This window comes from Battus philenor, unplaced genomic scaffold, assembly GCF_028537555.1.
Source record: "Battus philenor isolate CCGP_79_NKW_IND1 unplaced genomic scaffold, ilBatPhil1.0.hap1 SCAF_3, whole genome shotgun sequence".
Lineage (NCBI taxonomy): Eukaryota > Metazoa > Arthropoda > Insecta > Lepidoptera > Papilionidae > Battus > Battus philenor.
In genome coordinates this window covers 12,610,111-12,627,756 of record NW_027181693.1, presented here as the reverse complement: position 1 = coordinate 12,627,756, position 17,646 = coordinate 12,610,111, and the positions used below count along the sequence as shown (strand labels likewise).

The 17,646-nt window shown below is 32.5% G+C and overlaps 1 protein-coding gene across 3 annotated transcripts in view; it reads left to right on the top strand.

Moving 5' to 3' along the window:
- The window catches only part of kcc (solute carrier family 12 member kcc), a 355,477-nt gene that overhangs the window by 301,555 nt on the left and 36,276 nt on the right, over positions 1 to 17,646 (top strand). The gene's annotated exons all lie outside the window — the stretch shown is intronic.

Genomic DNA, 17,646 nt, shown 5'->3' with positions numbered 1-17,646 from the left:
TATAACGGATACAGAAGTTGACTTAGTTAAAATAAATAAAGGTAAATGTAAAAGGTAAAATATTTCTATTGAATTTTAATCGTAATTAAATATGTTTGTTAACATGTAAATATCTGTTCGCAAGCAAGTCACCTATGAAGAGATCGACTGGACTTGTTGACTGAGGGTAAACAGGCCATGAGACAGGTTCACTGACGCTCGTCACGAACTCCCGCCGACCCGTACGGGCCGTTTGTACACACTGAGACTTTACACACCATTGCCTTAACTAACTGCCCCTGTTTACTTAATGCTACTGCGTACTATATTACATCAAACTCGATGATTTGTACGAACGAATAAGCGTTTCTCTCGTTTGTATGACACCGTCTAAGCTTAAACCACTGCACCGTCAATTTGCTACAAAGCAGAAACTCCATTAATAAACGTACGACTTTTTAGAAACACTGATTTGTTATAACGAGTTTTGATTAACTTTAAGACCATAAATGAAAATGTATTCTAGTTGACAAAATCACTTAGTATAAGGCAAAGCTATTCTAATCTTATCACTTTGGTTTTTTTTCCTCCTAGAGTGTGGTGAAGGGACCGAAGCCCTTTAACGCTAATCGATACAACAAAAACAGTTCGCTTAAAGTTTAAAATTTATTGAAGTACTAATTAATTAAGTGGTACAGGAAAAAGTCACTCAGCAAAAATTAAGAGTTTAGCTGGAAGGTGATAATGTACCAGTCTTATAGACCTTGCTGCTTCAGATTTCAACCCGTTAAGCCTCTTCAGAATTCTTTAGACAGTGTCAGGAGTTAATTTCAAGAGAGGAATGTCAAAACTAGTTGATTCGTTTTTAATTAGAAGTTACAAAACTTCTACAGCGTCGAAGAAATTGTTACCTCTATACTTTAGTTAAATGTATGAGTGATGTATTTCGTGATTGATATTCCGAAACATTAGTACATTAATTTTATGAAACTGTTCACATGTAAAACCTTTTTATGTCATAACCGTGACCTATGACTACCGAATTAAATGTTGTTGCTGATAAAATTATAACCTAACCGTAAACACAATCTTATGTTCCAAATTGATAAGTGTGGACACGTTATTGGTTTGCATGACTTATTTCAAAATCCTTGATGACTATCTTCGAGTAGATCATATCTTACAGTTTCATCTGGCTGTAAATAAACTATTTGCTAGTTTTTAAACATAGATATTACAAATAAAGAGTTTTGTAACATCTATGTATATATTCTCTAAAGACAGAACTGACGTAAAGTAAAAATATGCATTTGCTATAAATACGCTGAGAAATTTTAACACAATAAAAATTTGGAACTGTTGTTTTAAAATATATAAATATCTATTTTTAAAGTATAAATAACACTGTCTACAGAAAACGAACAGGACCATTAAATAATTTCATAATTACTTATTTTTTTAACTTAAAACGTATATTTCGATACGTTTTAAGTTAAAACAGGTTTTCAGCTGCGTGCAATTAATTAAATTATACATTATTTAGCGAACTGACAGGGCCCGGAAGCAAGTATTTAGCGGTTCAGGTCCTGAAAAGGTTGGACTTGTGCCAATACCAACGTGCGACTGCTACACAGCGCTAATACCACCGTTCTACAGACTACGCCGTCTCCGTCATAAATAAAGCTGTTCACAGACTAATTAAATTTAATTAAAGGTGAAAGCTTAAACATGAAGCGGAGCTCCGAAATAAATACATTTTGACATCTGGTACAACTTCTTCATGGCGTAATTGAGCTAGCATATTTAGTTTCAATTAATTTGTGTAAAATATTGCATTTTAATGGATATTTGAAACACTTAATATTGGTACAAAATATTAGAAGGATAGGACGTTCTCTGGTGAAAGTATCGATGTGGCTTACCCATAATTAAATAGTCTACCATCATTTGCGTTCATGGGCTAAATTAATAATTTTCGTGATTTTATGTAATTATTTTAAATATTAATTAAATTATGTACGGTGTCTACGAAAACCAAAGCTCAATAATACGTATTACTATCTCCCTGAAATAAAAGCCTTGGTTGGCCGTTTATTGAAACAGTCTAGAAATAAAAATAATTACAAAATATTTTGCATCTATGCAAGACAAATGTTTCAATTTAGTATCCCGAAAGGTATAACTAAAATAGAAACGCCCTGGAAGCTAGTAAATAGTCATTCAATACCATAAAAAGGCCATGAACCCAATGGACTCTCGTAGCCGCTTGTAAAATACTATTTTCACTGTAGATACGAGTATTGTACAATAAATTAAATGGAATATTCCCAATTATCATAGCCTTGTGAGAATCAAGTTTATTTCAATTTCAAATATATGTAGGTTATTTGTAATAAAAATTTTTGCAAAAGAGCATAACAAGCAAAAAAATAATTAACTAAATAAATAGTTACAATCGTTAGCGAATATCGATTTTGCATCAATCCTTAACAAAATTCATTCCCTCACAACTCGAAACTTTTTATAGTTAAGAAGATAAAAATTAATAACGATTTTGTTTTGGGCTCTTCTCAGAATATGTCTTATTTGCTACCTTCGTAGATTTATATTAAGTGGATGTAAGTCATTATAAGGAGCTTAATTTGTTTCTAATTTCAATCTAATCCTACTCTTCTTACATTATTTTCTTGACGCATACACCAGTTATTATCATAAATGATCTGATATACAATTGAAGTAGAAAAATAAGAGAATAAAAATAAATATTTTTTGTGTTCGATTCTCATGCAGGTTATATTTCGTAATCCAACGTACAACTTACTTCTTACGTAATTCATTGTATATATACGATAAAAGAAAGTATATTCCAAAAATATAAATTAAGAATAATATAGAAAACGATGTTCAACAATCCCTGAACTAATACCTCCGTAACATAAGCACTAGTTTTAGCATAGAAATAAAAAAAATATATCATCAAAGCACTGTCATTCTTTAAAAAGGTTTAATATCTCATCACCCTTAATTCTGAGAGCAGTAACTACTGATTTAATACATAACTTACAAGCGTAGAGCTCTCCCAGCAGAGCCACACATCGTATAAGGGCTTACAATCGCTTGTGTTTATGAAAGCGATGGAAAATGTCGTGAAAATCTAGCATATTCTTTGACCATCTGTTATGTGACATTCGCGTTGTGGTTCATGGTAACATTATAACGCCTACACTCATTTTTATCACAGACACAGACACATTACACTAACTGGCAGTCATTTTGAATAATTATGTCTACCTGATGGTTATTGATACGACTTACGTGCGATTATGCGGAGTTCCCTGTCTTTTATTGACAAAATCTTTTGGCCTTGATTATGTCGTCTAGAAAAAAATTGTGCTCTTGAATAAGTTTTAGAACCAGAACCTGTAAAAACATCTGTAGAGATCGCCACTCGAGAAATTTTCGGTCCCAACGGCCGGCAGTTGCACGAGCGCTGTTCCCCGCCCACTGTCACTTCTGTCAAGCAATTCTTCGAGCTACGTCGGTGACTTTGGCTCTTCTATTTTGATTGTATTATAAATAAATTATAAAACTATATTTCTGACAACATTTATTATTAAAAAACTTAATATAACATGCATATCCTCCAAAGACACATAAAAGTAAATTCATCAACATTACGCGGCAGTAGACGTTTGTTAATATTTTAAATTGCTTATTCAAACAAGCTCGCACTTTCAACTTTTACGTGCATGATGTTTATTCAACGCTCTTGTACTTACTGATGTTCTATTGCAGCGTTTTACGTTCCTCGCTTAGATAAATTAAACATATGTTCCGCTGGAGTCTAACGTTTACTTTATATTTGTTTCAGGTATATTTCAAAGCTTTTTAGAACATTTAGAGTTTATACATTGGCGGTAAGTTTACTTTCATAATTTATATTTACTTAAAAATTGTTGCTACTGATAATTTGCTTTAAAAACATAAGCAAGAAGGAAAATAAACACTAGAAAAATATTTGTTAAGGAACCTTGTAATAAATTGAACTCTAATTTAATAAATATGTCTCTTGGATTATTATTGTGATAGTTATTTAATAATAATGATATTCCATCGACTTTTTAACATTTGAACAAGAAATCTTTGGTGGCCCTTGTAGAAATTAAAGTTTTATAATTGATGAATATTACCACGGGACAGTTTCGTAACGATTCAAAATTACCTCTGCGAAGTTAATTTAGACTTTACGCCGCTGTTGCAATATTTGGTAAAGTTTTAATTTATATCCACAACGACACGGGTCGTCTTAATTAACCAACCAAAGGTTCATTAATAGTCTCATTTAATGAAAGTTAACAAATTTAACACAATTTTTCATAATCGTTTAATAAAATGTTTTCGTTAAATATTTAACTTTAAAAGACTTGTCTTAATTTGTTTAAATTTTTATAGCATTAAGAGGTTAAAAATAATCACTTAATTCTTAATATTTATCTTAACATACACACAAATAAATTAAAAAACAACGGTAACAGTGTGCAAAAGTTAATCCTCACTAACAAGGATGCGCCAAATACTGATATAATTTTAAAAACAAAAAAATATTTATTCATTTTTATAAGTAATATACAATTATTGTATCCAAATGTAGTCAATTCCTCAAGTGAAATAGATTTGCATGTAATTTAAATCAAAAAGAAAACTTGTAATATATTGAAAATAAATTTATTTGACAAAATTTATCGACTGACGTAAAAGCACCATATAACGATCAATCGATTGGAGTAAAATAGGTATAATATTTAACTCCAATCGATCTTTAAAAAATCTATGACTATCAAACAATTTGGAGATAATTTTACGATTTTACGAATATCTACAAGGATTCTTATCTATTTATTGATTAAAATAATATAAACAGAACAAACATGACCAAGTGAAAGGCAAAACTAAAAATAAGCTTTACGTGGTTTTGTGTCTAGAACGTCTACACTCGACCTGTATTTTACTCGGATTTCAAGACAAAAAGTCTCTGGCAATATTTTTGTTAGAAATGAGTAAAATATCACACTGCTTCTACCTCCGAAACTATCCGAGCACGCCACAATGACGTTAAGGCGAAAGATTACGTAAATAAATATTTAATATAACAATTTTTTTACCCGAATATGTTTCATATTTTTTGTATTACATTTATAATATACATGTGTATTAAATATAAGAAAAGAATTACTTAAGAACAAAACAGAAAGTCGATCTAAAATGATTGTAAATCGTTTTCTATTCTTTCAGCATAAATAGACAATTTATATTATACAGTAACGTAAGACTACACGTATCAGTGTTACATTTCGAGTCAGATGTTTTACATGTACCTAGTCTCTTTACATGTGCAGTCCAGGATCATGTATATAATATCATCATGTATATATACATATATAATACATACCTATATATGTACGTCACAGCAAATTTTTACTTTAATAAGGATAATTTATTATAAAAAGCAAACGGAAGAACAGAAATAGAAAGTGATATCCTGTTGCTGTGGTAGAGTGCCGTGGGAGTTATATAGAGGTAGCGTAAGTGCCGATACATTTCGTGGGAGATCCGGAAATTTAAAAGTACTACGGAGATTCTAGTGTTTACAAAACCCACATATTTTACGCCAATGATTTGAAAATGTAGCACTGGAGAAGATTGTTGCGAAAATCATGAACTCATTTGTTTTAAGACTAAGTAAAACCTCTCGGCAAATGTTGGCTCTCGAATTTAGAATTTATCTTCACCCCGTTCATTGTTATCATTTTAGCCGTAGGCCACCCCTATAAATTTCCTGCGACCTCATCAGGTTATCTATCTACCTTATGGGTGAACGTCTAACGCTGCGCTACCTGGTCCCCATTCCAGTGCCTTAAGGCTTCAGCGGTCATCTGTTCTGCACGCATTGTAAGCCAACTCCCACTTCTACATGCCATTCCACTGAGGTATGGCGGTCACTTTCGTGCCACAAAATGTAATAATATAGAGAACTTTATTTTTCCAGGGATGTGAGAAAAGCCCAAGGTCCAGATGAAATTCAATTTTTCTATGGACGAATCAAATGAAAGAGCCCCTACTAACCACCCCTAAATCTGTGCGTGCAATGCCTCAGTGCGAGAGTAATTACGTAATTAGGTTAAAAGATACTTCAAGGCCCCCTTCGACTCCTGTTCTATCAAGAATACATACCTAAGAAAGGAATCGCAAATAAATGTCTTGGATCTTTTCTTCTCAGAAGTTAGAATACCCTGTGTACAAAAAGTTTATCCCCCGATATAAAAAAAAGATATCCGTGGCCAATTATTCCAAAACAAAGTCACAATGAGTTTATCTGTAATATGTAATATGTAGATGTATGTAGGTAAACAATCATTTTTCACCGGCGTTAATATTTTAGTCAATAGCTAGTCAATTTTATTTGTAAACTAATAGGAATTCTTGGAGCACAGATGGTTTGCGCAAAAATTATAAAAACTAAGTTGAATGTTGTGTATAAACTGGGCATGGCAGGGCCTTTAGCTCCGTTGCATATTTCATGCACGACTCGTTTGCGAGGAATATTTGATGACCATCAAATTTTAAGCGAACTCTACAGTAACCTGCTTCCATTACGTGCCTTGTGCCCGTATACTTTCTTTTATTTATTAAAATTATACACTACGTATAAGTATTACATTATTTACTTCTGTAATAGTTTGAAACCTTTATTTTATAGTTTTTATTTTATTCCTACATAATGTATTAAGTTATATTATTAAGAATTGTTATTACCGAGTTTAAAAGAGATTAATGTCTTTTAATGTATCATTACAAATAAGCAAATTAACTAATTACTAGTTTGAATATAATTATGACGCTTTCACTGTTTAGAAATGGATCGTCATCCATCCAATATAAATATTACAGAATTTCAGATTTCGTCGTCGTATGTACTGGCTTCCTCACGATGTTTTAATAATTCACGCTAGGTAAAAGCCAGAATTGAACCCGCGATCTGCGTAATCACTGCTTCTGCTAAGAGCTTGTATAAATATCTAATGTCGGTTTCGTAAAACGACGTTCATTTGTTATTCCACACTTGATAAAACTAACGGCAAACCTTGAACTTAAAATAGATATTTATCTGAAATATATCAATATTATGTTAATAGACTATTATTACACATAATTTCAAGTCGAATACTGTTCGCCCCGTGGTTAGTCGTTGAAGTCGTGTGAAATCAAAAATAGAATTCATATAGTGAATGGGTAAGCGATGCGTATGAGTGACAGTCCAGCAGACACCTGCTCACAGGCCTTTGCATTTCCCCCAAAGATGGCCACATTATACGTACGTTACACGTAATACTCAGATATTATTAAACAGACACTGCTAAGATAAAATTAATTCCACTCCTGGAGGACATCTAGATAAGTCCTTTATAAGCTACCACGCAGTAAATAACCGATGGCTTTAGTAACTTATAAGCCTACCACTTCAGTAGCATTACATTGCAAACTTTTAAATATGGTTTTCGTACACACATTGTTAAATTTAAACAAAATGTCGCGTCATGCCGTATAGTTTTAATAAAAATGGCATTTGTCTCCAATCTTGGTTCAAAGAGATATAACGTACTATATTCGTAAATAGTAAATCAATATTGGTCATACAACGGCCACCAATTTTAAGAAAGAACTAAATTGACAGAATTATGAGTTGATGCTTCTATAACAAATCATTGTCAATCAACTCAGTAGAAATTTAATTTAAGACCAATCCAATATTAAAATCTGAAATATAAACAATAAAGTTTTTTTGACTTAATTTATATTTTCATTTAAAATAGTACTTTTTTTTAAACGCTAGGAATTATTTCTCTCGCCTCTGCAGTATCCGAGAAAACTTTACGTATACCAGCGCGTCACCAGCCTTTTTCCCCGACAAAGCAAAATTACGCGCCCCCAGGCCGCTGTTGCTCGTAACGTTTGTATTAATGCTTCCTTTTGTAGTTTGTTTCCCGCACGACTTCGCCTCTCGCAATTTTCTATTTGACGTCGACTTATGTTTCAATTTCATTCAACGAAACGCGAGTTGTAGTACTGAGGACTATGTGCGGGGGTAGATCCTCCGCAGAGGCACACAGTTAATATAACATATACCAAGAAAAAGAGATACCCTAGGACCAAAACACGGCAACGACATATACCATTGCGCACATTCTGTTAGAACAATCGCAGCACTTAAAACTAATGAATATAAAATCATTGAATCAAATAAAAGTTAAAATGACACTAATTTCTAATAAGACCGTTCATTGTACTTTTGTCATTAATATTATGCAATTACAAAAAAAGCCTGTAAAATAATGAGTTTTAAATAAATGAATGTAAATGTAGAATAAAATAAATCTATTATCTTATCGCAGTAAATCATTGATACCTCTAAAAACATAAATAAATAAAGCAGGAAATGCACGGTTACAGAATCAACTCTTCATTGTATGACCACAGCAAATAAAACGAAAGTGATATGTGTGACATCAAACAGTCCGCTTTGACCAAGTGGTGGATTAAAGATCGTACTATCTCTGACAGAAAACTCGTATTTTTACAGTACAAATATTACAAAGCTCGTAACATTACAAATTTTCGAAATATTACTAAGGTGAATTACTTATCCTTTCTCTGAGAAAGATATCCTATAAGTGCAAATAATGGAAACGAATTTTCAGTATTTAATTAACTTTTGATAAATTTATGTAATAAACAATAACTTCAGACGCTCTATGCAGACCGAATCCAACCAGTTCTATTGGAATAATAAGGAGGAGGCCTATGTCCAGCACAGATTTCTTTTATCTTCTTTCTTCATTCATTTAGCTACAGCTAAAATGACGAAGATGAATAAAGTCAAGAATAAATTCTTGTATTAATAATTAAAGTTTCAATATACTTTTAAGTCAAAAAAGTAGTAAATTTGTTTTAATACGCAGTTTCAAAATACGTGTAAATCGTTTGTGGATGGAGTAATTGAGTAACGAGCGTTTAACACACAAACGTGTAACGACGATCGTAAAACCAGTGAACGTAATCCAATTAAACAAAAGACACCGCTAAGAATGTAAAATGAAACGTTTACGCAATCTTCTCAACAGCTTTTCGCTTCTTCGTGTGAGGTTTATTCAATTATGAACTTTGTGAATAACATGTAAATAAAAAAATTACACTGTTACATAATAATTTCTGAACATTTTTCTCTCTGTTTTCTTTATGATCTCTCAGACAAGTGCGAACTTAATTAATTTGCTGTATTCATATTTTTTGTTTATCATTATGTATTATAATGCATTTATTAATAATGTATATAAATAAATTTTTGTGTAAATATATAAATGTATGTTTGTCTTCTATTTTCATATTATCTTTGTCTGGAAAAAATTGCCTTGAGTGATCCGACCTCCCATTGTACTTTTTCTATTATCATGCAACTATTTATTTCTTTTCTGAGAAGTAAGTATGAGTATTACTTTTATGAATATTTCTATTGAAAAATAATAATAATAAAATGCCTTGCTGCTACTAACGTTATTAATACTACCATTAACGTATATAATTAATTCACTGTACTAAATTGTTTCTATTTCAATTGTGTCAAAATAAACTGCTTTTAGGAAAATGATGGGTATTTATCGTTCCTAATACACCGCCGGCGTTCGATTATGTAAACCAAGAACAAACTGATTAAATCAATTTGTTCAAGCATCTCATAATTTCAATGTTATTCCCTCATATATAGGCCAAAAGTCGAGCCCGCACTCTAAATCACGGCTCAGTTCAATACGTAATAAGTTCCACTGACGGATGATGATAAGGCACGGATTGCACTGTCGGACGTTATTTAGCGCCCTTATCTCTTAAGTGTATCGTGATTACATAACTTCGCTACCGATATTTTCATTACATCGATACTGTTACGACACTTAATAATGCCTTAAATGGGAAAGCACGCTATTTATAACAAAGAAAATTTTCTCACACTGACTAAAAATTATTGGTATGATTGATGCATTTTAACTATTAGTTCATTACACTGTTTAATTTGTGAAGCACACAAGATGTTTGTGTTTAAAATCTGGCTATTAATGACATGTTAGCATGTATTACAGAATGACTTATTACCGTAATATGTAACATTCTTATTTATAAAAATGTTGTGTTTGTTAGTAAATTTGAATATCTGTTGCACAAAGGTTATTAATTACGATTTTACATACCGCGACATTTTATTTCTCGGCAATATTACTCATAAACAGAATCTAAATTACGGTACTGAAGTCATAACATTATATTTTCAGACAGATGTACATCTTATTCGTTTCATTAATTGAATGAATATTAATAATTTGAAGTTAAATAAATTTAATAAAAAGGTGATTCTATATGATCGCCTAGTAATAAATTATATTTGTGATACGAGTGGTAAAGGACCACTACAGTCAGTTTGAGTTAAAAAGGCAGCGAATCATTGTCCGCTAGGCGTAGTTTCCCAACTAAAAAATTTTCAATATCTATTTGAAGATACAGACAAAACGATATGGTTGGTTAAAGAGTGTAGCTAGACTGGCGGAAAATGATTCACTGTAGTCACGGTCTTTAGTAGTCAAAGACGATGGCTGAATTTATTTAGAGTGTCAATATTATAAAAATATATAAATGATAAATTAATTAAAACTAAATGAAAAATATTATTTTAAAACTATTAGCATAAGATAAGTTTATTCTTGCCAAATAAATTGCAATAAACAATTACTGGTTATTGATCAGAGAATTTTAATATATGAAATATGCCATATATATTTCGCCATCACATGTCTAAGTTGAGACAACGTTGCATTATCCAGAGACGCCCATTCTACGGTAAATAGAGCTCTTGTCATTGACATTATCGTATCTTACTGCGTCCAAGGAGCGCTTTAATATACACACTTCGTGTCGTTATATCTTATTCTCTTTATCGTAAAGACATACTGATTTCGTTTTTCTTATTAACAATACATGTGGAAAAAATGTAGTATTTTCTGTTGAAAGTAACTTTCTGATGTACCTAATTCCTTTTCAGATTAAACCATTTCTATAGTTTAGATAATCCTAAAATTTATTATAAAAGTAGAAATTTTATATCAACTTTATGGTCACAAGATCATTAATTCCCGCTTGTAACTTAAAAATCATACGTAATCTAATTTCGAAACCACTGAGAAGATTGGTTGAACTGATATCCGAAGAAAAAACTATTTATTTATGACATATTTAATTCAAATAAACATTTTTGCAATTAATGTTTACTTCGAACACCATTGAGTAAGCAGTGAATATTTGATCGATAATTTAAATTTTTAAGTCAGAAAAATAGACTTGAAACAGAACATTCCGCTAAAAATTGAAACTATAGAAACGAAAAACACGCTTCGATTGTTCCGCAAAATAGACATAGGTTCAATGAATTCATTAATAATTAATAAATTCCATGTCAAACATTCATTGGGTTAATATTTTCGAAGCTTGCAACATTATATTAATTATTCCTTTTCAATTAGTTATGCAGCTTTAATGAATATTACCGCAGGTTTGTGTGTGTGAGTTTTGGAAATTTATTGCAAATAAAATTATTACCATTTCCCCTGCGAGTATTCAGACTTCAAGACCGTTGTAGCGAGTGAGATTACTAATCTAAAGATATGTCCTTTTTAACATTAAATGCAGCGTGACAATCAATGTTTAACGCAACAGCCGGACAATAAACTTTTAAAAATAATGAACCTAATGATTATATGTAATGTGATGTAAATATATTTATGTAGTATAAATAACAAGTAATGTATTCACATTTGTTAAAACATTCCCGAGTATCGATCACGAGCCGATAGACGAGGCGTAAGTACGCCTCCTACTAGGTGATTTAGAATAACTAAAATAGTTAAAATTAGGTGACGTGGATGTATCCCTCGCTTGGTGGTCCTACGTCATAAGCAAGTTCGAGGGATATCGGTAGATTGGCTTCGCAAGACCGTTCATTGTTACAATCTGGACGCCCATGCCATGCAACGGCCACCTATCGGCTGACACCGTGATACGTATCAAAAAACACTTGTATATAGTGAAACTATAGAGCGACTGTCTTTGAACTTTTTCATCTCGATACTTTTTACCTCAACTACTTATTAAGAAATCTTACCAAAAAAATCGATTAATTAAAAATTTCAGATATTAAATGTTTTATTCAAACGCGCCAAGTCTTTACAATCAATATATGAATACGCATTTTGCTTAATGTTTATTTAATTTTTCACTAGCTTATTAAATTCAATTTAATGAGAGATATGAACGATATTTTCTACTCTGAAAGACCACAAATTATTTTTAAAAATTCAATCGCTAGCCAATATTTCGTTGCGCATTATTCGTATTGTATTATGATAACTAATCACGGTATAAATCAGTGTTTTAATCAAAATGTAGAAGATATTTCAAAACAAATTACGGCATAGTTATACAGTGAAATTACGATTGTTAAAGTGTAAAAAGATATTTTATTTTCTTTATAGATATATCATTTTCGCATATTTCACCAAAGCGTTCTCTAAATAAAGTACAGGGGGCCTGTTAATTCATTATAAAGGTCCAGTACGATATGGTGTTTTTTTTTTATTTCAGTACTATATTATACCTATGTAACTTAACTGTTGACATTAATTCGTTATACATTCATAGATAAAAGCACATATACTAAAAATAACTTAATCCCGCTTTTTTCGAAGGCGCCGGAAAACACTGACGTTGACAAACCGTTACTTTTACCACTCCTTTGTTGTACGTACTAAAGATGCCGGAGCAAACCGTGCGAGGCTTGTCAACAACCAAGAGACCATAAAAAGGGAACGGCAACCCGGAACACATCATAACCAATGTATATCAATGTCCAAGACATTGCGGGAAATAGGTGAAAGGTTCGCCTCTTTTGTATTTATAGACGATGGAGGAGTTAACGACTGAAGTACCATATGGCCTTCGATCCGTAGACATTGTATTTAACTACTAAAATGGTCATTGTTATATAACCAAATTTATTAGAAATATGAATTTTAATTAAACTTATGATGTCGAATAATACACTGAGTAGGTACGTAAGGTAATACCGAGTACCCACAAATAAATCATTGTATATGAAGCACTCTATGACGAGAGAGATTCCCATAATTATCCTCTGCGATTAATGTAACAACCTAATTCGACAAGAAATTTCGTTAATTACTTCTCTAATGTGAAATACAGATAAATATGTAATTTCAATGTCATGAATTGCGTAAAGGGTACCGGGATTGCCTTTTCTTTATACCACAAAAATACCTCGATACCAATATCTTTGAATATTCACACCAAATAGCAACACAAGAAAAGGATCAAATTGTGCACGGGTCGAGTAAGAGGAAAATATGCCGAAGTACGCGATGATAGCCTTTTTGTTTCGAGAGGTCAAACGTAGCTTTGAATAACGAGAATTTTGTCATAGCTTTATTTTTATAGACATAGACTACTAGTAGTTTTATTCGCGTATTACCAACCTGGTGGATTCTGCTGTGCCCTTAATTTATATTTTTGCTTAACGTCAGTAACTGTTTATTAACTTAAATTGAATAAATAATTAATTTAATTAGTAATTAGTAACAGAATGCGAAAAAAATTATGTATTAATATATAGGTATTTTTCAGGTTCTGGTTTTGATGGCACCACGGTTAAACAGCATTACGCAAGAGTCCTATATCTTAAAACACGTGGCAGAAGTGCGCTGCAAATTTGTATCTTTAATACCTTTTTATTTAACATCATTATTTGAACCAGAAGATCACACATATATATGACTAAGTGCTTTCCGTGAAGTATATTCTATTCTAAGAGCATCATATCTTTAAATGTTTTTTGTTCTAAAACTCTTTAATAATTAAAGGTTTAATAATAAAAGAGTTTTATATTTTTTTGATCTTATATGTTTCAAGCTCTAACGAATAGCTCTAACCACAGACAGCTGGTGGCACTAGATGAAAATAGAAGCATTTTTATTTATTTCTTCCGCACAGAAAAAAGAAATTAAACTATACTTCGGACGACACTCCTTTGCCACCTTATAAAAAAATATTTGATTTCATTTGTTCTACTTGTGAGAGAAGTAGTTAAATTGTTTGAAAAAAATGACATTTTGTTTATAAAACTGTAAAATACAATAATACACAGGTATTTGAAAATGCATACAGTGTATTAATCGAAAAAAAAAAAGAATTAACTATGTCTGCAGACCTGACAATTTCAATTAATATTACGAATTTCCACTTGACTCTTTAAAAATACACTTTATAATATAATAAAAAACGACAGTAGTAATAATAATACCAGTCGGTTACTTCCAGAATAATTTATAGAGAACATTAAAGTTGGACCTGGCAAATGAGCAAATACATTACTGACAAAGGTCTGGTAAAAAGGAAACGAGCGTCCCTTTCTATTGTGCTTTGTGAAATTGACAACTTAATGCCTACCCAAAGCAATCACTGTAACAAACAACAATAAATTTTTATCATAATAAACATTTCAGACGATACGAAAATTATTTCAAACAATTTTTTTCTTTAATACTTGATCATTTAAGTTTAAAAACCAAAAATAGAATAATGAAAGTTTTCAATCAATTTCCGATATACAATTTCAAATGATGTCAAAACTTACTGTACAATATTCTAGAAATCAAAATAAAAATAATATCTTAACTCTTTTCAAATATAAATATTGTTATTAATTATTCATAAATCATTAACTATTTTACTAAAATCTGCCAAAGAAAAATAAATACGATAATTGTAGTATTTAAAAAATAAATTGAAGGCATCTATATTGTAACTTTCGGGCCGAAATTAAATATTGACTTCATAGATTTTTTATTAGTGCTGTCAAAAAATTACAGTTAACTATAAATATATATTCATTATTGAGGATTGTGACCACTATATTGTGCCATTTGTGCCAGTCTTCAGTTTCGGCGGTGTGCATTGCTTCGGCAACTAAGATATCAAGTGTGGTTCGTGGAGTTGCGGCCACGTAGCTGCCGTTCTTCTACCTTTCCATGAATAAATAGTAAACGTGTGCACATAAAAACCTTTAACTCATTCAGAAACATGTAATATACAATTGTTACACTTGCGAGAGCTTATAATATGTACATCTATAAAACGTGAATATGAAATTCACTTATCATTTATGCATTTTATTCCTCATTGCTTTGTAATTACAAACTGCAATAGACATTAAAAGTGATTCTCTCTGTCTTTCAAGCTTATTATTTTAATTCAATAAAAAAAACTTTTTAACAATAAATTGATTACAAAACATGACGTAAAAATAAAATATTGTCAAAATTTAAATATATTGAATTTTCTTTAAGATTTTTTCTGCATTTAATAAACAAACACATATTCTCGTTTTTACGCCTTAAATCAGAAAGCAAAATTTTTTTTATTGATTTAATAGTTTTTAATCTACCTGTCTTTGCCCACTTATATGATATTCAATATTAAAAAACATTTCGGAATGGAAATAAAATTATTATTGTGCTAGTTGAAAATTTTTCTGGAGCTCAATAAAATTATTCAATTACGAATACATTTACATGCTGCGCTATTAAAATTGTTTCAACAGCAATATAATTAAATAATTATTGTTTTGTGTACCTTAGTTTTGGCGCAACTTTCATTCAAACATATTCTGGCATAATCCATTGATCCATATAATTAACACAGGATACTACGTAACCTACTCAATCAAGTGACATGGGTAGCCCACAGCGATAGAGAACAATAGCTTACGAAGACCCTTCGTTTAGCCCGAATACACTCAAATTTGGCAATAGTCCACGAGGGGAACAGTTTAGAAAAGACTGATATTGAGAGAAAAATTAGGTTAGATATAACAAGTAGGTCAACTGCAATTATACGACCAATTATAAAAGTGGGAATTAAGATTGTTTGATGGTATCCTCGTTGTAGTTAAAATTTTTAATGATGTTATAATATTACGTTTCGCTGCACAATTTTAAACAGACAGAAAGTAATGATGTAGTAAAGGTAACGGTACATACATTAATAGATTTATATTATTTGAGAAATAATCATTATTTTCACCATGCCAGCCAAAGGACGTCTACTGCTGGACATGGGCCGCTCTCATAGATTTCTAACAAACGCGGCCATTAGAGGCTTTGAACTCAATTCCTCGTCTAAAGTTGCAGTGGGCGGGGCACAACACTCGTGCAGCCGTCAGCTGGTGGGGCCAGAAGGTTCTCGAATTGCGATCACGAACCAGTAAGTACCACTAAGTGGTGGTCAAGGTCACGGGAAGTTGCTGGATGCGGGTAGCGGAAGACCGGTCATAGTGACGACATTGAGAGGAAGCCTATACTTTGCAGTTAGCGTCTATATATATTATTTTTTCTTACTACTCCGAAAATATACGAAGCTTAGGATTGTAGAAAATAAGATAATTCAATCGAATCAGCAAAGATCGCCTTGCATGTGGCATGTGGAGATAAAAAAATCGGAGCGAAGATAAGGCGGGAGCGTATCGTAAATCAGTACGGGGCGAAGAGGGAATTGAAATGTCGCGGCGTCGGGCGGGCGGGTGGCGAGGCAACAAGCTGGAAACGCGTGCGCGGCGACGCGGCGGGAGCGGGGCGCGGGGGTAACGGGCCGCGAGGGTAGAGGGACGCGGGCCGCGGGGAAGGCGGCACAGCCTCCCGGTGCAGCACTCCGCCGTCGCCCGCCGCCCGCATCGATCCCGCCCGGGCAGCCAGCGACCTGCCCGCTCGCGCCCGCTCCACGCGCCCCGGCACGCGCTCGCGCCCGCTGACGCCCGCCCTAAGGTCCCACCCCGCCACACATCTCATCACAGTGCTGCAGATTAAGGCTTACGTAACGTTCAGGGTTTTGTGCGTGACGAGTTCCGTGTAAGTGGCGATTCTCCAACAGGCCAGTATAGTTTAAAATGCTTTCGGTTAATTTATAATTAAATATTTACTATCATTGTTACATTAGCGCGAAACAATATAGCGACTGCTACGACCGTAGCCTCTGCTACGCACGCACATAACCCACGATCACTTGTATTCCCGCCGTTATGTTATGAGCTGCATTCAAATTACGATCTTGTAGTATTCCGCTGAGAGTTGGATAAGTAATGCGCTAAAATTTTATAGACAAGTTTTGTCGTAGTAGTATTAACGAACGCATTTCACTCGTGTAGTTTCTTGGAGTGTTAAATACAACCGCGGTCAGATTACATTTCATAGTACCACTTTTGTTTTATAATTGTGTATCAAAAAAAAATAATTTATTCTAATAACATTGTGACTTATATGTTAGTTATCCCGGTAATGGCGCCACTTATTACAGTTGGTGAACTTGAAGAACTGTAATATTCATAAAAAGTTGAAATTAATATAAAAAAATTATTGTAATAAACATTGGAAATTTACTAAAGCCTATTTACGCAGTAAATGTTGTACGCTATATACGTTTTTTTAATTATCAGATTTCCTTTTA